Source organism: Echinops telfairi, unplaced genomic scaffold (assembly GCF_000313985.2).
Source record: "Echinops telfairi isolate 266 unplaced genomic scaffold, ASM31398v2 ScPeMD7_7467;HRSCAF=8505_1, whole genome shotgun sequence".
NCBI classification, from domain to species: Eukaryota; Metazoa; Chordata; class Mammalia; order Afrosoricida; family Tenrecidae; genus Echinops; species Echinops telfairi.
Genome location: NW_022111368.1, coordinates 26,402,750 through 26,425,564, shown reverse-complemented (window position 1 = coordinate 26,425,564; position 22,815 = coordinate 26,402,750).

Genomic DNA, 22,815 nt, shown 5'->3' with positions numbered 1-22,815 from the left:
CGTCAAGATGGCTTATATTTTGAGGCTACTCTATTCGTGTAATCAAATGACTTAGGGGAAATAAAAGACATTTATTAGTCACATGAAAAACACGGATTGGTTTCGGGACTGAGTTTGCAACAAGGAGGATAAACTAATCATGTGTATGGTTTTGGTTTTAAGGACACACGAAAGACCCCAGATGAAAAAACCAAACAAAATAATTTCAATGATTCCGTGATGATTGAGCATGAGCAGATCATTTTGGCTTTTTAGTTTAACTTGAAAAATTTAATCAAGGAAACTGAATGATACATATAGACATTGTTGAATTTGTGTGTGTTTTGCTGTGTGTACTTTGAACACCAAGAACATTCTCTTCAGTTAGAAATACTCAACAAGTTGATAAATATTAGAATTGTACGTAACAAAGTTTAAAAAATATGGTATTTTCAGTGGCCTCAGATGCATGTGAAAGTTGGACATGAAATATGGAAGATCAAAGAAGAATCTATGCATTAGAATTGTGGTGCTGGTGAAGAATATTGAAAGTCCCGTGGACTGGCAAAAGAACAAACAAATCTGTCTTGGAAGAAGTACAGCCAGACTGCTCTGTAGAGGCAAGGAGGGCGAGACTTTCTTTCATATACTTTGGACATGTCACCAGGAGAGCCCAGCCCCTGGAAATGGACTTGGTAAAGTCAGGGGGCAGGACAAAAAGAGGAAGGCCCTGGTCATGTTGGACTGACACAGTGGCTGCGACAATGGGCTGAAAAATGAGGTCCGTTGTGAGAATGGCTGGGGATTGCGCAAGATTCCATTCTGTTGTCTACAGGGTCACTGTGAACCGCCACTGATGTGACGGCAGCTAACAACAAGGAAGCAATTAAAAAGACCACGGTGGGGGTCAGGTGCACCGCAGTCCTCAAAGTGACATCTTTGCTTTTTAACATTTTCACTCGGTCTTAGGGGGCAGATCTGCCCAGAGCTATAGCTCTTGATTTCTTGACTGCTACTTTCATGCGCATTAGTTGTGGATCCTGCTAAAATGAGATCCTTGACAACGTCAGTATTTTCTCCGTTTTCCATGATGCTGTCTATAGGTTCAATTGTGAGCATTTTGGCTTTATGTTGAGATGTAATCCGTAGTAAAGGGTGTGTTCTGTAACCTTCATCGGCAAGTGCTTTAAATCCTCACCATCTTCAAGCAAGGTTGTATCATTTGCATATTGCACATTGTTAATGAGTCTTCCTCTAAGCCTTATTCTGTATTCTTTTCTTAGATTGTCTGCTCAGCATACAGATTGACTAAGTATGGTAAAAGGATACAACCCTGACACACACCTTTTCTGATTGTAAACTGTGCACTATAGTTATTCAATCTGTATATTGGATTTGATGAAGAAGAACGCAGCATCAGGCGTGGAGGAAGGCTTATTAAGGCTTGTTCTGGTTGAATAACTGCCCTGCAATAAGGTCCTTAAGTTTGTCCCAATCTTCTCAGGGATGATCCATAGAGATCTAGGATTTACACTTAGGTCTCAAATCCATTTTGAGTTCCATTTTGTGCATGGGGTGAGATACGGATCCTGCTTCATTCTGTTGCATATGGCGATCCAATTTTTCCAGCACCGTTTGTTGAGAGGATGTCCCTGACCCAATTAATGTTTTTTGGTCCTTTGTAGAAAAGTCAGTTGCCTCTAGGTGGATGTTTTGAATTTTTTCTTGAAAGCTTCTTGAATTACCTCCCCCGCCCCTCCCCCTCCACACACAGAAGTAGAAGCATTGTGGCAGATCCTGGTTTGACATCTACCATCATCAGTTTGACATCTACATACTGTGTGGTTCGTGTGTGGACTAACATGGTGAATTTCTTTCTACAAGCCTGGGCTGCTGCATAGGTGGAAGTCAATAATTGTTCTCTGAATATTTCTCAATTTGTTTCCTGAAAATGCAGCTGTATTCTTTCAATTCCTTAAAACATGCTCTAAAAATGGTTGTAGTAATACTATGGCTGCCATTGTGTGTGTGTGTGTGTGTGTGTGTGTGTGTGCGCCTCAGAGCCTTGATAAAGAAGTTGTCTGGTACCATAGTGAATGATGGGGGAGTGCGGAGTGGAGACCCAAAGCCCATTAGTAGGCCACTGGAGATCCCCTTGTAGAGGGGTCTCGGGGAGGAGACCAGCCAGTCAGGGGGCGATGTAGCAACGATGAAAAATACAACTTTCCTCTAGTTCCTAAATGTTTCCTCCCCGCTCCCACTATCATGACATGAATTCTACCTTGCAAGTCTGGCTAGACCAGAGGATGTACACTGGTACAGATAGGAACTGAAAATCCAGGGAATCCAGGGCGGATGATCCCTTCAGGACCAGTGGTGTGAGTGGTGATACTGGGAGGGTAGAGAGAGAGTGGGTAGGAAAGAGGGAACTGATTATAAGGAACTACATGTGACCTCCTCCCTGGGGGACGGACAACAGAAAAGTGGGTGAAGGGAGATGTCAGACAGGGCAAGATATGGCAAAATACCAATTTATAAACTATCAAGGGCTCATGAGGGAGGGGGGAGCGGGGAGGGAGGGGGAAAATGAGGACCTATTGCTTGGGGCTTAAGTGGAGAGGAAATGTTTTGAGAATGATGAGGGCAATGAATGTACAAATGTGCTTTACACAATTGCTGTGTGTATGGAATGTGATAAGAGTCGTAAGAGGCCCTAATAAACTGATTAAAAAAGAAGAAGTTGTCTGGCCGTTCCACCTACAAAGAACTACATGTCTGTCTCCATGAATACTGCAGAAATGAAAAACAGAGATGGAACAGATAAACCGCTTGTTAGACTCAAAATAGTCAGCCACTTAACTAGATTCTACTTTACAACATTGGCTACTTGTGTAGAAATAGCATAGGCTTCTTCAGCACCCCCATCCTGGTTACTGCTGTAACCATGGCGTTTGGTTGAAGCGTGGATAGTATGACGACAGAGTGGGTCCTTATTACAGAACAAACCCCCCAAAAGGACAGTGTCTCCAATGATGGTAGACATGCTGAGCATTGGGAATAGGCTAGGATCTCAGCGTCATGATAGCAGGGATACGTGAGGGTGAGTCAGGCATGGCTTTAAATCTTCTAGTGCTACTTTAAATCAAAGGAGAGGCCTTCTGGACCCTAACCTGTATTCCGCTCCCTCTTCTCTCCTGAGCCTCTACCACCCTGGCAATGCCCTGGCAATGCAGACGCTAACACATGATGACTGTTCTCACGTCATACTTACGTCTGACCGGTAAGAGCATGCTGTCAGAAGGGAACTTATTCTTGTTCGTAGTTGCCCTGCTGTCTTGATACCTGGAGAAACAAAGACACAGAAAATGAGAACTATGGAGAAAAATAATCCGGAATAGCTCTCAAAGTCTTAAAATCATGTATAATTTTACATTCCGCAACTGATATAAATGCTATGCCTGAAGGGATGACAGGGAGGGAACGTTACATAAGCTCTTCAATTCACCATGGTCCGCTCCCACCCCCTCTCTATTGTCTGATCTTCATCTATGGATCTGCTTGGACCCTATGAACTTGTCCCTGCTGACCAGGACATCTGACAAGAACTACAGCCACTGTGCATTCTTTGTAGAAAGGGGAGGGATATGATGGCTCATTTTTGTGTCAACTTAACCAAACACTAGACTGGTTATTATTGCATCATATAATCCAATGTAATGTAATATAATTATCCTCCAGGAAGCAATCTAATGACATACTATTGATCGTTTAGTTGAAAGGGAAGGTCTTAGAATATGTTCTGGCTCCAGACTATCAGTGGGTTATTTTGGTAGAACTCATGCTCTCTCTACTCTGTATTTTTCCTGTCTCTTGCCTTCCAGATCTTGGAGTGAAATCCTGACCTATGGATTTTCCATTTTGGACTGGACCACTCCCACAATCACATGAACCAATATCTTGAAGTAAATAAAACGTCTCTCTCTCTCTCAGATGGCTGCTGGGTGACTTAATCCATATTCCAGTGGTTTGAAAAGGAATCCTTATTGTTCTGGCCAAACCTGGGGTTTCTGGGCCCACTTGGGTGGGCCCTCACCGGGAAGAGGATGAGAGAAGATTCTAAGATGCGGTGCACACCCTGTACACAGATGCTCAGCACAGCGGTCAGAGAGGGGAACGATTGGCCATACACGGACATCAACTTTCAACACGAGGGTCCCATGAGGAAATCCATGAATAATTTATATCACAACCAGAGATGGATGCTTAGTGAGCTTCAACAGCAATGAATTACTTTGTGTGCATTTCCTGCCTAAATGCCAGTCTATCTTTTCATCGGTGTCTGAGGAGAGTGTTTATGAAGGAGTGCATTCTCCTAATGCGTATGCTTGAGGCAAAGCAATTTCAGGATTTGGATTTCTGGCTTGCTATTTACAAACTATTTATCATAAGATTTCAAATAATATATGACTGAGGGGAAAAGACTCTTCTAAAGAGGAATTGGGATATAAATAGAGGAACAACGATGACCCTTTCGAAAGTGTCTGGACATTTATGCTTATAAAAGTCAGAGGACTTGCCTGCTCTGATGGGAAAAAGTGTCAGGGACACTAACATGTATAGACAACTAACTGGCTTGGGAGCTTAACACACGTGTATGTTCTCATTATTACCATCAGTTCTCCAGATGAAGTAAATGAGGTCCAAAGACATCGCTGACCAACACAGAAATAATGCAAGCCACATTTGCATGTAAAATTTAAAAGGCGAACACCTGGAGCCACTTCATTAAAAGGTGAAAGAAACAGGTGAAATTCATTTAATAACCTATTAACTCAATACTATACCCAAAATAATTTTTATTTCAATATGTAATCAATATACAAAATGACTGTGATAAGTGTACATTCTTTTTCTCCAGCTAAGTTTTTAAGACTTAAAATGACACAAAAATGAGCCATCATATCCCTCCCCTTTCCACAAAGAATGCACAGTGGCTGTAGTTCTTGTCAGCTGTCCTGGTCAGCAGGGACACGTTCGCAGGGTCCGAGCAGACCCATAGATGAGTGAGTATTTTACACTCTCTCACCACTCTGTTGCCATCAAGTCAATTCTGATTTAAGAGTGTGGCGCGATGAGCCGAGGCAGAGCTGCCCTCTTCTCCTTTCTGAGACTGGAAGTCTGGATGGGAACAGACAGCCTAATCTCTCTGCCAAGGAGCGGCTGGGCAGTGGAACCATCAGCTTCCTGCTTAGCAGCCCAATACGTAATGCTTCCCCCCACGCTCCTTTTTACACTTAGGGTGCATCTCATTTCCAACAACCACTTGTAGCTAATGAATGACTCACCTACCAGACTACAGCTCTGAGGAACTAACAGACCCCAGGGACTGGATGTGTGACCTTGAGCAAAATGCTTAGCTTCCTTCGATCGTCATTTCTCGATTTTAAAATGTCGGGGAAAATAGTCGAGTCTGGCCCAACTCCGTTTTCTGAGTGTGTCCTGCTCAGTTCTGGCTAGGCCTGTGGACACAGACGAGGCTGTCCACGTCGGGGTCGCTGTTACACAACTCACAGACGACTGCAGGAGCAGACCCAGGGCAAGAGGATGTATGTGATCTAGTTAAAAGTTCTATGTCAAGTACAGGTGACATGATTGCTGATGGCTGTTTTTATTTGCCTGTGCACTGTCTGTGACACTGGAGATGTTTGAGGCCTGGTCATCCCGTCTGGGACTTCGGCAGCTGGACAGGCAGAATTCTAGTGGCACCAGCTACCACTCTCTTCTGTAAGGAACTGAAGAGGCAGATTCTTCAGCTTTATCACAATTAACTGCAACGTCTTTAAGATTTGTGCATCAGACACTCAGTATCAATTGTTATTTTTTAAAGCAACAAGACACCTGCAAAAATGCTATCATTCATTCAATTCTATTTTATTCAAATTACTGTGGCCGCATTCTTAACATAACTGTTCAAGGAATTAGCACTAGTTAGGGAAAATCTCCGATAAGAAGATGGGAACAGAAAGTAGACTTTCTTTGTTATCAAAGGAAAGTTTCCTTTTCTAAACTCAAACAGCCCCGGCACAGAATAAGACGGAGGGAGTACATACACACCAGAGGGACTGCACAGGAGCGGGAAGAGCAGATCTGAGTTTCCAGCCCAGGTTCCCCACCTTTGGCTTGGTGACGTTGTTTTTTTGATTTTAAAATTGAAGGGGAAAACATGTAACTTGTAGTTACAGGAAGACTTTAAGTGCTCTGCACACTGGGTTGCAGACGAATGTTCATTTCCTCTTTTTAAAATATCAGTGAGAATGAATAGGGTGAAACATAAAAAACATCCAGCAAACTTTGAGAGGCTTCTAGTGTTTTCTTTCCTCCTTCCTTGCTTTGTTCTTGCTTCTGTGTGGCCTAATTTCTTTAGCAATATGGTGATTGTTTCTCTTACTAGAACTCCAAATGGGAAGTCACATCTGCAAGCATCCATTAGAAATCGGAGTGAGGAAATAAGCAAAGTACGAATCAAGGTAAGCTGGAAGTTGTCAAAAAGGAAATGAAGTACTTAAAGCTGCTGAAATGAATTGGAATCGACCCTTTCGAATACGACAGTTATACGGTCTACTGCGCTGGAAACGACAAATTGAAGAGAATGGCATTACATTCATCATCAATAAGAACATTTAACATCTATCCTAAAGTACAACACTGTCAGTGATAACTTCATATCCAGACAGCTGCAAGGAAGACCAATTAATACGACTGTTCATCAAAGTTACACAAATCATAAATGGTCGAAGTGAATAAATTGAAGATTAACTTGTTTTATCAACTACACAAAGGTATTTGTGTGACTTATAACAAATTCTGGACAACATTACAAAGAACTGGAATTACAGAATACCTAATTGTGTTCATTCAAAGCCTGTACGTGGGTTGAGAGGTGGTTTTTGAACAGCACAAAGGGCTATTGAATGTTTAATAATTCAAAAAGGGTATGTGTCAGTGTTGCATACTTCCTCCTTACTAATTCAATGTGCATAGAAATTCAATCTGTGTCCATAGCAAGCAGTATTTTTGTTAATGCCAGCTGGATCTTAGCCGAAAGCAGAAAGATGTTTACTTGTGCTTTATTGACCATGCAATTGTTAGGTAGTGAGAAACCAGGACAGGAGGTTGTTCCTCTTCATGCCTGGAGGCCCCCCCCCCACTTACAGGAGGTCGGAAGAGAACCAGGGAGCCCTTAGCCAGCGATAAAGACTACTGGACATGCGCCAGTTCAAGCCCCAGCCAGGTAGGCGGTACACCTGGGTGGCCCAAACTAGGCCAAGGTTGGCTTAATTCAGCCAATGGGGTCAACCATACCTTCGACCACACCTACCAGCCAGATGCCTCAAGTACCCTAACCGCAAAGCCCCCTGCCCCGTCTTCTCCTTCTTCACTGTCAGCTCCAGTCCTGTGCCCGCTCCGCTGTGCTGTGGTCTCTCTGGCCTCAGGTTTACTACCTGTGGGTGCGCAGTCCCACCAGGTTGCCCGTGTTCAGTGACTGTAAAACCCGAAACTTCTTCCGTCCTTTATAAAACAACCGACTTGGATCACAAACCAGGCTTCAGTGTGAATTCCTTCTCATGGGAAGCCAAGAAATACCAAGGTATTTCCCACCTGAGAAATCTAATACAATATGCAGTTATTCAAACAAAACAAGTCGGACCGCATAGTTTACAATCAGGAATGATAGGTGTCAGGCTTGTATCCTTTCTCCATACTAAGTCAGTCTGTATCCTGAGCAAGTAATCTGAGATGAAACCCTAAGAAGCCTTTAATGGGGATTATACCGGAACATAAAGAAAACAGAAAAACAAACAAAACAATCTCTCACCTAGACCAGTAAACAACACCATCATAAATGGTGAAGAAATTGAAGTTGTCAAGGATTTCATTCCACTTGGCTCAACAATCAGTGCTTATGAAAACAGCAGTCAAGATTTCAATGAACTTCTATTGGGCAAATCTGCTGAAAAGTGTTAAAAGTGTGACGTCTAAAAATGCAAAGATCTCACTGTGGTAACGAAGGTGCATTTGACGCCAGCCAAGGCCTTTTAAATGACCTCAGACACACACGAAAATACTGGACTGAGAAAGAGGAAGATCGTTTAAATTACAGTGCTTGCGAAGGCTACGGAATATACGAGGGCCCGCTGGAAGACGGAACAAATACGTTTTGGAAGACATACAGCAAAAATGCTCCTTAGAAGACTGTATCTTATGGACCTTGGACCCGTCACCAGGAAGGCCCAATCACTAGATAAGGACATCATGTTTGGTAAAGGAGAGGGTCAATGAAATGCAGGAAGGCTCCATGCGACGTGTTGACACAATGGCTGCAAGAATAAACCCAAATGGACCCAAGACTGTGAGGATGGCCCAGGTCCAGGCTACATTTCATTCTGTTGTATTTAAGATGACCATGACCTAGAGTGGACTTGATACAACTAGCAACAGCAACATTTCTCCTCCCCAGAGATAAGCACTGCTCGTGTTTTGTATTTGTATGAAGTATGCTTACAAGCTAATATTTTTCTTTCTTTTCACAAAATTGGGATAAAACTATAACATATTCTATTCCACTTCTCACTTCTGTGCCCTTAGTTTGAAATGGCTTTCGAGATTCCAAAAGTGTTCTTATTTAAATGTTCTGATATTTGCTCACAAATTTAACTTAATGGTTATCTATTTCACTTCCCTGATGTCCATTTAAAATCTGTCCCTTTTTAAATGGGTTTTGTATTGTGAATTAGGAGGTGGTGGGATTCACATTTCAGACTCTCCACTCTTCCTCTATTTGGGGGAGAGTTGGACGGTGGCAAATTTTGTCAAGATGAAAATGTTACACAGTAGACTTGCACATAATCGTTGATGCATATCTGTTGATATCTTTAGGATAAATTCCTAGGAGTGGAATCAGTAACTTTAAGTTTTTTTAAAAGGGTCCTGGCATATTACTGAACCATCCTTCTGAAAGATGGTAACAATTGATAACCCTGGTTTTGTTGCTGTTAGCTGTTGCCAAACTGGCCCTGACTCATGGGATGTACAACAGAACAAAGCACTGCCTCGTCTACAGCGTCCTCACAATTGTTGGTTCATTCCTTGAAGGTTTTCCTCTCTTCCGCTGACCCTCGACCAAGCATGATGTCCTTCTCCCGAGACTGGTCTCTCCTGAGAACATGACCAACGTATGTCAGAGGAAGTCTTGCCATTCTTAATTCTAAGGAGCATTCTGGTTGTAGTTCCTTTAAAACAGCGTTGTTGCCTCTTCTTTCAGTGTTCTTTGCCACCACCGTCATGCGAATGCATCAGTTCTTCTCTGGTCTTCCTAACGCACTGCCCATCTTTCTCATGCCTACCCTGACTTTGAGTGCATGATCATTTTGGTACCATGTGGTTTCAGAACCAAACGATCAACTGCATTTTGAAAGTAATGAAACAAGAATGGAGGGGTTGTAAGTATATATTTGGATTCTATTTATCTTCCTATGAAACTCAATATATGATTTTCCAATTGTTGTAATTAGAATGCAGAGCTGCACAAAATTGGCAGTGGTCCAGATAATTTCAGAACCGAGAACAGCCCGAAGACTGGAAAGGCGTGTCAGCCCTTCCAACCTACGCAAGTACCGAGGGGACCAGGAGGGTCCGAGAAAGTGGCAGGATGCTGGGTCAGCCTAATGTCTTAGGGAAGAAACAGCCTCAGACTTGACTTCCGCCCTTGGCACATGAGGTCTCTGGCTGGCTGCCAATTAGAATCAGCTAGAAGCAGTACCACGAAAGCAGCCAACCAAAGGTTGGGGAGGCAGGAAGGCAAGGGCCCAGGGCCTGGGGAGGCAGGCGAGGAGCTGGAAGTGGAGAAAGGCTGCCGAGGAGGAGGGGCTGGGTGTGTCATGGCAGACAAGCGAGGCATCCCACTGTATCCGATCGCAGCAGCCCGCTGGAGACTAATTACAGCTTTCTAGGAAGACGGGAGTGCGAATGTGCAATCAATGAACGTAGTGCCTGCAGGGTCCTGGGACTGCAGGCCAGAAGAGCACACTGGAAGAAGGCAATTCCATACTTACGGTTTGACCAGCCCCGGCAGCTGGTAGGCCCCAGGGCAGGGCCCTAGACTCCAGGTGATGGGAAAATCAGAGTTAGAAATCTGAAAAGGACAACGTGAAAGTAGAGAATGAATTGATTTATATTTATTTAAACTTGAAATAGTCACAAGAGCTGGAGATTGAGTATGTTTCGCCAATCGCCCCATCACATGTCAGTTTGTTCCACGGGTGGCTTGCGTGTTGGGATGTTGGAAGCTCCGGCACCAGTGTTTCAAATACCAGCAGACAGGTTTCACTGGGGCTTCTACGAAGACAGTTTAGGCAAAAGGGCAAGGGAGGTCATTTCTGAGGGACTAGAGAAACCTCATGCAGAGTAGTGGAACATTCTCAGGAAGTACAACCAGAACGCTTCTGAGAAGGAGGGTGGCAAGACTTTTGAACATGTTACCATAAAGGGCCAGTCCCTAGAAAAAGCCATCGTGCTTGGTACAGTAGCTGGTCAGAGAAAAAGAGAAGAGCCGCGATGAGGTGAACTGACACAGCAGCGGCAACAATGGATTCAACCGTAACAGTAATTGAGAGAATGGCACAGGGCTGGGCAGTGTTTGCTCTGTGGCCACACGGCCACTGTGAGGATGGCACCTGACAACAGCAGTGAACACACATCATTGTCATTGTGTTTAGGAACATCCAGAGAATTGGCAGGTACCTGAAGATAAGAAACTGGTGAAAATAACAAGAGTAAAGGGACAAAGGAGCCAATCCAATGTGTGGTTGGAATATCATCGCGCTCTGCTGACAATCTAAGATAGAAGAATGCGTTCTGGTAGGACAGTGGGTAAAGCACTTGGATGCTAATCAAAAGGTTGTTGGTTCAAACCTACCAGTTGCTCCACGGGAGAAAGATATGGCAGTGCGCTTCCATACAGGGTTATAGCCTTGGAAACCCTAGGGGGCGGCTTGATTCTTTCTTCTAGAATGGCTATGAGTTCACTTGATGGCTGTGGGCTTAAGATAAGAGAAGGAGTCAGAGAGTGATTGCTAACGCTCTCTAACATGTAATGAACATGATGTCCCTAACGTGAACCGGAGACATAGATAAACCATAAATGCGTGAACGCACTTGGGGCTTGCACTGAATTCCAGCCCCAATTGAAGAACAATTAGTTCTTACAACATGGTTCTGCTTCACGGTCACCCTCAGGTCACCCTGAAAGTATGGGTGTTATAGAAAACTGTGGCAACCCCCCCCCAAAAAAAAAAACCCTAGATGGTGCCCAGCTATCAGAAAGAATAGCATCTGGGGTCTTAAAAACTTATTTTTCAAACAAGCAGTCATCTAAGTGAGGCATCAGTTCAGTCCACATAGAAGATGCATATCAGCCTGGATAATCCAAATTCCAAAGATTGTAAATAATATAACCCAAATCTAAAGGAGGGATGGTATCAGAGGTTTAACTGTGAACAGCTGGTTGCAGAGGGCTGTGGATGACAGCAGAAGCCAAAATCCATTTGCAGGGTCTAGACATGGATTGAGCCTCTGGTGATCCCTCTTAAGTAGCATTGAGGTATTCAAATTGCCTTGTTAACAGGCACAGAGCATTGTAAAGTTGATTATGGAAGACATAGTTAGGCTAAAATGTAATAGTTTATCATTTGACCTCCCTGTTGACACATTTTAAAGCTGTTTCAGAAAAAAAAAAAGAAGGGGAAATACACGTGGTGTATTCACCCCTGGTGAATCCCTTCTGACTATGAACCAGAGTTGTGAACAGCCTTGCTATCATGCGGACTGCATTGGAAAGTGGAGCGTTACAGATGCAGTCTGGTTAAAAATTAGCACTCTATCACTTGATCTCCCTTAAGATCCATTAAAAAAAAGATCTTTTGCAATTTATTCAGGTTTTTAAATATTTTCTTCTTTCTTTTTGATTGAAGGTTTTATCTATTTTATTTTGTTAGTGTTTGTACCTTTTGTTTCTTTTAAAATGTTTTCCTGTATATGAAATCCAGGATTGGTAAACCTAAAGAGACAGTCACTCTGGATTAATGGTTCCTTGGGGGATCTGGCAGGGGAAGGTGGGAGGAGATGGGGAGCTAATAATGATGAGCACAAGAATGAAGAAAATGTTCTAAAACCGATTCCACAATGCTTCAGGATATGGTTGAACTGTTGAATTGTATGATATGTGAATTATATGCCAATCAAACTGTTGGCGGAGAAAGGAGTCCGAGAAAGAGGTAAGAAGAGAGAGACCCAACAGATACAGACATAGAAATTAATGTGTGATAGCTTGAGGTACCTTTAAAGAAAAGGAACAAATTAGGTGGATAAAACACGAACACTTGCCGCCACGGAGTCACTGCCAACTTACGGCGACCCTATAGGACAGGCAGAACTCCCCCTGTGAGTGTCTAAGACTGTAACTCTTTATGGGAGTAGAAAGCGCTTTCTCTGAGGGGCAGCTGGTGGTTTCAAACTGCTGACCTTGAGGAACGCAGCCCAACGAGTAATCAGTACGCCACCAGGACTCCTCAGAGTGAACATGGAAGACAGAAACACATCTCCTCTCTGGAGCCCCTCAGAACAAGGGACTCCCGAAAGCTAAGTGTAGTAACTGAGACTCCGATAAGCACCAGTTTTAGAGTTTATCTCTTTTTAATGGAAATTATTTCAAAAGACATCTCTCTTTTCTTTAAGAATGTGATGAGGATAATATCCCTGCTTTTTGATGACTTGGGGCTATCACTTATGATAAAATAAAAATCATACTTCAATTCAACTAGTAGTTGGCATCTCTAGTAAGACACATTGGCCTTTAGCCATTTTAACATTTATTTTCATACCAGACCTTGAAAATACTATAGGAAGTGGGGAAAAAAATCTGGTCCCAAAGGACCATGTATTGCACAATTCTATTTATGTGAAGTATTTAGAGTAAATATTTCAAATCTATAGACACAGGAAGCAGATGAGTGGTTGGCCGGGGCTAGAGGGAGGGCGTGTAAGCATTGGGGTATGATGGCTAAGGGTAGCAGGGTTTCCTTTGAGGGCAATGAAAATGTTTCAGATTGACTGTGGAGATGGGTATACAACCCTGTGAATACATGAAGAGCCATTGAGTTGTACAGTTTAAACGCGTGAACTGTGTGCTATGTGAATTATATCTCCAAGGGTTTTTTTTTAAACAACAAAACAGCTTAACAAGCTGCAAAAAATCAGGGGGAGAAAACAACATGAAAAAGGATGAGGATGGGGGCAAAGCCAGGAGGAACTGGGGAGCTGCTGGTGACGCTATGGCCGATTCACCTCGGTGGCACTCTTGGCCCCTCCACGACAGCCTCCCAAAGTCCTGCTGCTCTACTGGCTGCTTTCTCTGAGCCTGCCCACGTGCCTTCCTGGGACAGGTTCGGCGGCCTCCGCTCCTCTGACCAGCTGTGGTTCTAGAAATCCAAAGGATTACAGCCATTCGCTGGACTGGGTGGTGACACTCACCAGCCGTGGGTCTAGGGAAAGTTTTTTTTAACTTATCTAGCCCCAACTTCCTCATCTGCAAAATGGAAATGACTACAGCTACCTCCTAGAGCTAGGAGGAAGATTACATGAGATAAAGCCTTTAAAAGGAGCTCAGTTTTGTCTCTGATTCACAGGAAGTGGTTAAAAGAACTGCATCTGGGAAGACTTGTCAGTAGGCTCTAAGGGAAATTTTCTCTGTAAGTAAAACCAGAGCGCTCACGACATGATCTTGGTGCCCTTTTTTGGGCCCTCGGACTGGTAAGGACATCAGTGTCGGCGAGGTTCCTGCCAGAAGAGGTGTCACTGAATCACCCGCTTTCCCAAAAGTAGAAGCTGGAAAAGAACAGATGTTCATTGAGTCCCTACTATGTGCTTGACATTCAGAATCTCATCCAGTTCTTAAAATGATCATATGAAATGGCTATTCATTGAATCACACAGAATAGATCTAGAGAATAGCTCCATTCTGTAAATGGAGGAACCCAGGCTCACACAGCGAATCACAAAGGTCATGATGCAAACCCTCTTACAACCTGCTAAGCTCTTCACCGAACCCTACGAGGCAGTTGCTGCCATTATTCCATTTCACACATTCAGAAATAGATATGTAACTGACCTAGGGCCACAGGTCTTACACTGCAGAACTGGGATGTAAATAAAGACAAGAGAGACTAGAGCCCACATCCCTTCTGTATTTATACTATCCTTTCAGAAGACCGTGGAAGGCCTGAGTGGCCCCCGTAGGTGACAGGAAGCCATGGTACAAGAGGTGCAGGGGATGGGACACTGGGCAAGTTAAAGCAGCACCGACCCTGGTGTCAGTCTGCCTTTGGGAGTGATGTGAGGGCACCGAGGAGACCTCACTGGGCTGTTCGTCCCACCTAGAATACAAGCTTAGAAAGCACCTTTTTAGCTTACCAGTAGGTCTATGTGTGGCTTAGGTTTTCTGTTTTATCCAAATGGCTCTGAGCAGCTGCTAGTCATTGCAAGGCTTCAGGGTGAGTGCTTGCCAACCTTGTCTTGGCATGTTTTTCACACACACATAACACACACACACACACACACACACCTTGCATGACTTACATAACAGATCTCAAAGTCTTGTTGGCAAGTTTCTTTGAGGCTGAAGGAAATCCAAGAATTATGACCTCACGTGTCTCCTCATTCTGCATTACAAACCTCAGTTTTACAGGTTTCTGTGTGGAACGCAGGAACACATAATGGGTTATGTGTTGGGCTGCTAACCTCAAGGTCAGCAGTTCAAAACCATCAGCCTCTCCATGGGAGAAAGACGAGGCTTTCTGCTCCTGCAGAAAGAAGCTCACAGGGGCAGTTCTCCTCTGTTCTATTGGGCTGCTGTGAGTCAGCATCAGCTCGGTGGCTGTGAATGTGGTTTTTGTTGAGGTGGAGAGTACTGAAGAAAGTCAGCGCTGTCTGGTTAGAGCCTTTGCTGCCGCCTCTCCCAGGCTGCTCTGGATTGAAAATACCACAGCTCCTTTTCTGCTGCTTTTGCTCCTATTTGGATAGCTCCTCCGCGAATACAGTGGAATCATAGACAGTTTTCACGTGTAGATATTCTGTGATAAAGAAGAAAGCGACTAGCTCAGTGGGTGGAATAATCTGAGCAGTAGGTTCAAGGAACGTGCTTTTTTAGAAGATTCTTCCCGATTCTAAAGCCGTCTCAAAGTGTTCCCCTTGTCCTTCTAGGCTGTACGGAACAGGCAGCTCTAACAAGGCTGTCAGCTGCCGACATTACGTTTATTTTACTTTGGGTGTTAGGGAGGGTTTCTATAGAGTATGTTTCAAAATGATTTTCCGCGGCTAAAGTAGCTGCTGAAAAGTTAGTCCTCCTCTCGTGGCAACCTGGTGCACCACAGAACAGTTCACTGTCTGGTTCTCTGTGCAGGGCTTCCAACGGGCTCAACCTGGCGCAGTCACAGCCAACAGAGAGAAATCGTAACAGACCTGGATTTTTGAAATTTGGGTTATTCAGAACACTCATTTGAGCGGTAACAATTACAGGTCTAAGTCCTGGACTAGGAAATTTGAAAAGGTAAAGCGAGCCTTCTCAGGAGCCTGGTGCATGGTGTGGAGTTAATGCCAGGACCGTGGAGAGTAGCACACATTCAAAGTGGTGCGATTGACATTGTCTTTGAGCAGGGCATCGTTGTTTCTGACTCTGCCAATCAAGAGCTTTGGCTTCTGTGCAGTAGGACGCATGCACACTGCCCTTGTTTTCTAAGAGGGAGATTGTGTCTCTAGCAGGGCTTCAGCCTATAATTTCCCCTATCCAATTAGTGCTGTGGTTCACCCACATTTCAACTATCAGGACTTTTCTGGTGTCCCTTTGTTGGCCATGAGTGAACTAGTTCAGAGCCCTGCGTGTGCCATCCTCAGGAGTTGTTAATGATCAAACCAGTATGATTCACGGGCCTTTCCTTGGCTGATTTTCAGAAGGAGATCATTGGGTCTTTGTTTCCCGTCCACTGAGACGTTTTCAGCACCGGAGCAACAATCAAGGCTCCACTGATAGACAGCCGGGTGGGTATTGAAGTCCGGGGCTCCTTAATGGAAGGTGGGAATTCGACATCGAACCACCACTGCTCTCCATGTAAATCGGCATACAAACTTCTAGCATTCGGAACCCGGAATCTGTTTTCTCCATATGAGGGATCGTGTTGTTGGGGTTCAGTGACTCTAACTGGAGGAAGAAATGCTCACAAAGCAAATAACTGCTTTTTAACTCCCCCCCACCCCACTTCTGCTTGCTTTCTAGCCACAGATGTGCCATGTTTTTAAAAAAAATCGTAAGGCTACTCACCTGAAGAGAGTATCCCTGCAGAATGCAGCCCAGACCACCGGCCTGGTTTCCCAAAGCCTTTCCCCCCCCCAACCTCCTTCGAGGCCAGTGGTTCTCAACCTGTGGGTCGCGACCCCTTTGGGGGTCGAACAACCCTTTCACAGGGGTTGCCTAAGACCATATTTCCGAAGATCTTAGGACACCACCCACATACAAGATACCACCCACATACGAGAACCAGGCACGAAGACTGTTACCCATGCTACACCATGCTTCAAGACAAAATTTCATTTATTTGTCATTAACTATTTCACAATATATAATTCCATATTGTTTTTGTGATGAATGCTTTAATTATATTCAATTTGTAACTGAAAATACATCCTGCACATGAGATATTTACATGATGATTCATAGCAGCAGCAAAATGACAGTGATGAAGTAGCAATGAAACTAATGTGATGGTTGGGGTCACCACCACATGAGGAACTGTATGAAAGGGTCGCGGCGTGAGGAAGGTTGAGAGCCACTGTTCTAGAGGCATCTCCAGTTCCCCTTTCTTACCAACGCTTTTAATCAAGGTGAGTAGTTCAGGCTCAGAACGAACGACTTCAGGGCCCATTCCCGAGCAGTCAGTATTTGGCTCCTTCTCCACCGCTCAAAGTCAAAGGGCGTCCACCGAGGACCAATTCCCACTCCGGAGCAGGGCAGAGCAGAGAGCGTGGTGGGAAATCACCACTGTTGTGGGAAGGCTGAGGGGAGAGGAGGGGAGGACTGAAGGACACATCTGTTTTTCCTAATGCCTTCCCTGCTTAAAGGTGGCTTTTGAGATTCAGAGTTCCCCTTGACTCGATTTCTCATACCCTGGGCCCAGCCACTGCCACAATCAGGCCAATGCACAATATTGAACTATTAACAGTTTTGTTAGGTTTCTCGGGTGGAAATACCGAAAGAATTCACTCCGGAGCCTGGTTTGTGATCCAAGTGAGTCTTTTTAAAGGGCAGAAAAAGTTTCAGGTTGTACACAGGCACCCGCAGGGCACTTCACACCCACATGTGGAAAACTGAGTACATACAGAGAAAAACCACAACCCGGCCGGAAGAGCAGTGGGAAAGGAAGGTGGTGGGCTTCAGACCCTGGTTTTTCAGGGCCCACGTCGGGAGGCATGGTTGACGGTACTGGTTAACCCCATTGGTTGAATTAAGCCCACCTGGCCCAGATTGGGGCCCAACCAGGTGTACCACCCACCTAGGGGTACGTACTGGCCCTTCCTGGCTCAGAGCCTGAATCTGGAGCATGCCCAGTGGACGCCCTGGTCCCTGTAATGACTACCTAACCATTTCATACGCTTTAATAATCTCCAAAGCACAGCTGCCCAGTCCAGGTTTTATAAGGGAGAAAGAAGACAGATACATTCAAAGACATACTGTGGGGCAACCCCTTGGACCTGGGGGGCTGGGATATACTCTTGAGGGCACCAAGCTTGGTGGATGAGAGGGGTTGAGGTTGACGAGGGAGATAAACTCCAAATGTATGACCTCTTTCCCCCACTTATGAAGAACAGTGGGGTCATGGGCCCCTGCTGGGAATTCCCTGGGAGATTAAGTTCATCCTCCCTCTTAAATGTACATCTGAGGCCTTGCGTACCCCACCCAGAGACACCCTGTAGATCAGTGGCTGTGAGCTGGTGGATGGTCCACTCTGGGGTGCCCAGGCGCCTGGGTTCAGCTTTGGCTGAGTGGGCTGGGAGGGAGCAGAGACCACTCTTCTCCCTACAGTTATGAAACCTACTTAAGAGAGCTTCAAACACCAGGCTAATTTAACAGTTATTAATAATTGATAACACCCATTCCTCAAGGGTTGTTTTCACACTGCTCGGAGGCCCAAGAATTAGTGATAATAAAATTTTAACATAAGATAAAATTGGGTTAGGAGTTTTTCTGCCTCTGTTTAGAATTTCCCTATACATAAAACATTCATTTTAAGTTATAAAGTAATAAACAAAGATGAACCCCATAGGCTCCCGTGTGTAAAAAAAATCTAATGTGATAATGAAAATCAAGACACAGAGATGAACAAATTATGAGGGAAGGATCACTTAGTACACAATGAATAAATTATTAGCGTAACCACCCAACATGAGAAATACACACAGGACCCAAAGTGGGGTAGGCCTGGCATCTACCTCCCCCTCTGACTGTCATCCACACCAGAGTGCGGCTTGCTTCCTTCAGCACACTTTCAACACAATCCTTTCAGCACTGGACACCAGTGATTTGACAGGCGCTGGGCTCCAGTACTGCCATGGGTAGGCGCTGGGCTGTAATCTGAAAGGTTAGTAGTTTGAACCTACTGGAGGCTCTTGGGAGAAAGATGAGGCAGTCAGTGTTTATAAAGATTACAGCTTTGGAACCCCAATGGGGCAGTTCTACTCTGTCCTACAGGGTCACTCTGAGTCCAAATCAAATCAACAGCAACAGGTTTGATTTTTGTGGTTGGTGGTGATCTCAATAGAATCAGGGGGGCTTCGTGCTCTTGGGGATCTTCACTCATGTCCTCCTCTTCTTTTCTCTTTTAAAGGGATTCTGTGGATGCCAGAAGAAACAAAGGAGAGAAAATGGAATTCCTCGTAGTCACCATCGCTATTTTATTTTATTGTAGTTATTGAATTTGGCCCTAATGGCAACCCCACTTACAACAGAATGAACTGTGGCTTAGTCCTCCCTCAGCGTCATTATCATCGACACCATCAAGTTCATGGTTATGGCTGCTGTGTGTTTTAAGTGCCTTCCCACCTAAGGAATCGGGCAATATTCTATTCTATCTCGCAGGCTTTTGGTCAGTCAATTTTTGGAAGTAGAGCAGCAGGCCTTTTCCCTTTGTTGGGTTGCACACTCCATTGAGGCCTATCCACCACGGGTGACCCTACTGGGATTTGCAACACCGGTGGGATAGCTTCCAGCATCGCAGCAATGTGCAAGCTGTGAGTGTGAACTTGGTCACCAGGCCTCCCAGGACTTGCCCACGTGAAGTGCCTGCATGCCTCTGGGCTCCCACCTCTGGTTGATTTCTCTCTATCCGTTCCCTGCACATTGATATGCAGGGTTTGCCGACATCTTTTGCTATCTATACCTTGTTCCAGGGTGATTGCTTCCGTTTTTATCTCCAGGGCAAAATAGATTTTATTTACTTATTGTACAATATGCTTTGAATAAAAATCTATTAGAAGTCAACGCCTGTTACCCCTCTCATTTGTTGCTTACTCATCTCATCCTTGCCTTCCCAAGTCTGTTCCCTTCAACACACAAATCTTTGTCTTGGTTTTTATCCACATAGGAGTGGTCTCATAAACTATTTGTCCTTTTGTGATTGCATAACTTCCTTAAGCATGCTGATGTCCAGGTCTATCCAAGTGCTGACGTGCTTCATTCCTTCATCACTGCTTGTCGCGATGCACAGTAGTCCATTGTGGGTATGCCCCGGTGTTTCCTCATCCATTCTTCTGCGGATGGGCATTTAAACTGTTTCCAGTTCTTGCCATGGGAGTGCGTGTGGTTGTCAGGGCCATGTCCACCATTTCTTATGGTTTATATCCAGCAGAGCTATTCCTGAGTCAAATGGAATTTCTATTCCCAGTTGTTCGAGGTGGCACTGTACCAAATTTCACCTATTTGGAGAGCCACCAGCCATGGAGGAGGGTTCCAATCTTACTGCCACCGACTCTGATCGACGGCTGTCTCCGTGGCTTTGTGTGGCGGTTGTTAGTTTTGAGAGGGTTTCTGGGTTGGGTCAGAGTAGCTAACTTTATCTTTCAACTTGTTTTCTGCAGTTGCTGGTCACCTGGTCCTTTCTTCACGTTGATTCTCTGCTGCTTGTTGCAGAAGGATCTGGTTGTGTCTTGTTCAGTTGGCCATCTCTGCCCTAAGTAGAAAATGCCCACTCCCTTCAGCTGCCTGCCCATGTTGCCCCTCGCTGAAGCTGAACTATACCCGGTGTTGCCCACTTATGTCTGCGGGATCAGAGTGTCAGGAGAGAGCAGGGTACAGGTGGCTGAGGCTACAGTACCTCCAACAGAGGGTTGGTGAGGCTCAGAGAGGGGAAAGAGCTCCAGGCCTGAAAATCTCAGGCCTCTGAATTGACCCAGAGGCCCGCGTCTGAGTGTCGAGAAGAGTAAGCCCCTTCATCCATTCTCAAGGCTTTAAAAACACTTAGAGATGTTGACCATATTCAATTTGTAATTATTTATATTTTGTATCATATTTTATATTTTGAAATTTTATATATCAACTTACATCTCCCAATATATAGTGAGTCCTATATTCACATAGCTAATAGTTTCCACATCTCCACATTATGAAGCTCATATTTCCCAAACTCAGCTGTCTCATCCCCTTACTCGTCCGCTCTCTCACTCGGTACATGTGGCATGCGCCACTTAACTGCACAACACAGAACCCCACAGGCACACTTGATTCCGCCCTGCCCCTTACTTCCCATATCTGTTCACTGAATGAGTTTTTAAATTTCTACCTTCAAAAATATAAATAGAATTTTCCCACTTCTATCTATCTCCTTAGGATAACCCGGGATAGTGATGTGGAAAAGGCATTAGACTTCTAACTGCAAGATCAATAGTTCAGCCTACTAGCCACTCCTTGAGGGGAAGACAAAGCTGTCTGCTCATGACAATGAGTTTGGTCTTTATCCATTTCCTTGATCATTATATTGGTCCACCAGGTCACCAACATTTCTGGCAGAGATTTGTGCAATAGCAGTGGGCTGCCCAACGGCTACTTTGCCTACACAACCAGCAGCTAAAGTGATTTTAAAAAAATTGGATCATGTCATGTCACTCCACTCTCAATCTGCATGCATATTTCAGTGAGTTCCTGATCCACTTAGATTAACAGGCAAACTTCTGACTGTACTCCAAATCAATGCCCCCCAGCTCTCCAGCCCTGACTTACACCATTCTTCCCTCCATTCCGGCCACCCTGGCTTCAGGATGTGGCTAATTCACTGGGAGGCCCCTGCTCAGCAGCCTCCCGTCGCTTGTTTAGAAAACTCAACTCAGCGACCCTATAGGACAGGGTAGCGCCGCCCTTGTGATTTGCCCAGACTGTGGCTTTTATGGGAGTAGGAAGCCCTGTCGTTCTCCTACGGAGCAGCTGCTGGTTTTGAATTGCTGACCTTAGTTAGCAGCCTGAGCCCCACTTCAAACCTACTAAATCAGCATCAGGATTTCAACAATATCCCCCAGTGATTCACGTGCAGATGAGAGTTCGAAAAACACACTGGAAATGAGAACCCAAAAGAAGCTCTCTCCACCTCAGGGCTGTTGCTCTCCTGGGTTTCTGTTCTAGCTCTTCCAATGGCTTGCCCTTGACTATCTCTGGAAATGGATGCAGTAAACCGCATCTACCTTTGGGAAAAAACTCCGTCTGGCATCAGGGATGGAAGGGAGGCTTGTTTTCATTGTATGCTGTCATTTACCACCTGACTATTGTGCTACGTATATATTTCCTTAAAAATAATAAAACAGGTGTAACAGATTTCTCTCCCCCACCCTGCCCTTCCCCCCACACAATCCAGCTATCACCCCATGAAGAGTAAATTCCCTAACTCGGTGTCACAAGCCTTTTATTTCCTTTATGGCATTTACCACACTTCTGTAATTGCTCCGTTTCTTTACTGATCGCCTGACTTCCTCACCAGGACGCACGAGGGGAGGGCTGCGTTAGTCTTGCTCACCATGGTGTGTCCACCGTCTTCAGCTCAGTGCCTGCACAGTACGCTCTCCGATACTCTTTTTTATTTTATTTTATGGTCAATTGGGTGAAGGTTTACAGAGCGGGTCATTACCTTTCCGCTCAACGACACACACAAACATTTTGTTTCAAGTCATTGATTTCTAGGATCCCTTCAATGTCCCATCATTTATCCCACGTCCTTCCTGTTTCCTGTTTCTCTTCTTTCCGTCTACACTTTGTCTTCTGGCAAACACTATCCTTTTGACCTTACATGGCTGATTATTCTAACTCGGTGCTAAATTCAGTTCCAGACTTGAGGGTGACGAAGGGGACATAGTCTTGAGGGTCCCACCAATGTCTACCTGACAGGTAAGCCTCGTCCCTTTCATGATTTTTTTATATTGCTCCACAAGTGCCAATGATTTTACAATGAACTGCTCTGAGATCTTGCATTCAAACACCCATTCTTGCTTTCTAGTCCCTCCCAAGCAGTTTGCTTCCTCATTTTCTCCCAGCACTCCCAGTCTTAACCCCTGAGGTCCTTGGAAGGAGACCTGCTGGGGCACTGGGTAGAGTGTTGGGCTGCTGACTGCAAAGCTGGCAGTTCAAACCCACCAGCTATTCTTTGGGGAAAAGATGAGGCAGTCTGCTTTCCTAAAGATTTACAGTCCAAGAAC